Raw genomic sequence first — 1,164 nt, 5'->3', positions numbered from 1 at the left:
CGCCTGTTATTTAAACTCTGGTGTCCGTTGAGCTGGATTACCTCGCTTCCAGTTTTCTTCGCAATGGAGTGCATTTGGGGTCGAGCTCTATTTGTTTATTGATGGCTTTCTCAGTGGAGTACCAGGCTTCTTGGAATTCCCGTGCTTGTCTCTGCTTTGCCTGTCCCAGGATCCTGGCATTGTCCCAATCGAATTGGTGGTTCTTCTTATTCATGTGGATGGAGGTGAGTGAGTATTGGTCGTGTCCTTTTATTGCCAATTGATGTTTGTGTACCCTTGTGATTAATTTTCTTTCTGTTTGTCCAATGTAGTGTTTGCTGCAGTCTTTGCAGGGAATCTTGTGTATGACATTGGTCTTGTTCATAGTGGGTAGTGGGTCTTTGTTCCAGGTGAGCAGTTGGCGAAGGGTTGATGTGGGTTTGTGTGTTACTCTGATGCCCAGTGGTCGTAGGAGTCTTGCAGTCAATTCAGATGTGTTCCTGCTGTAAGGTAACTTGATGAGTGTTTCGGGGCGTGTAGTATCTTCCTGGTGTCGTTCCTGTGATAGGCATCTTCTGACCCAGTTTTTCGGGTATCCATTGTTTTTGAATACTTGGAAGAGGTACTCTTCTTCTTTTTGGCGTAATGCAACATCTGCGGAACAACGAACAGGCTCGGTGAGCCAACCATCCACAAGAAGATGGTATGTCACTGCCTCTAAGCATTGTGCTGTCGCGAGGCAAATATTTAGCTGTTTATCAGAATTACAGACAAGAAATTCATTTTTCCAACATGATGGGAGTCTTTACGTAACAGAGGTTATGTAAGTAATCCTTTCACATATATAATCATACTCCATCTTGTGTCTCCTGAGCACTTTATCTGTCATTGTACATGCACTGAAGGTACTTTCATAGAATCCCTACGGTGTAGAAACAGGCCCTTTGGCCCAACAAGTCCACACCGAACCTCAGAGCATCCCACCAAGACCCATTCCCCTGTAACCCACCTATTGTACACTATGGGCAATTTAGCATGGACAATTTACCTAACCTGCACATCTTCGGACTGTGGGAGGGAACCGGAGCACCCGGAGGAAACCCACGTAGACACGGGGAGAATGTGCAAACTCCACACAGACAGTCGCCCAGGGGTGGAATCGAACCCAGGTGAGGCAGCAGTGCT

This window comes from Rhincodon typus, unplaced genomic scaffold, assembly GCF_021869965.1.
Source record: "Rhincodon typus isolate 14 unplaced genomic scaffold, sRhiTyp1.1 hic_rhity00000091, whole genome shotgun sequence".
Lineage (NCBI taxonomy): Eukaryota > Metazoa > Chordata > Chondrichthyes > Orectolobiformes > Rhincodontidae > Rhincodon > Rhincodon typus.
Note: the sequence above shows the minus strand (reverse complement) of the source record.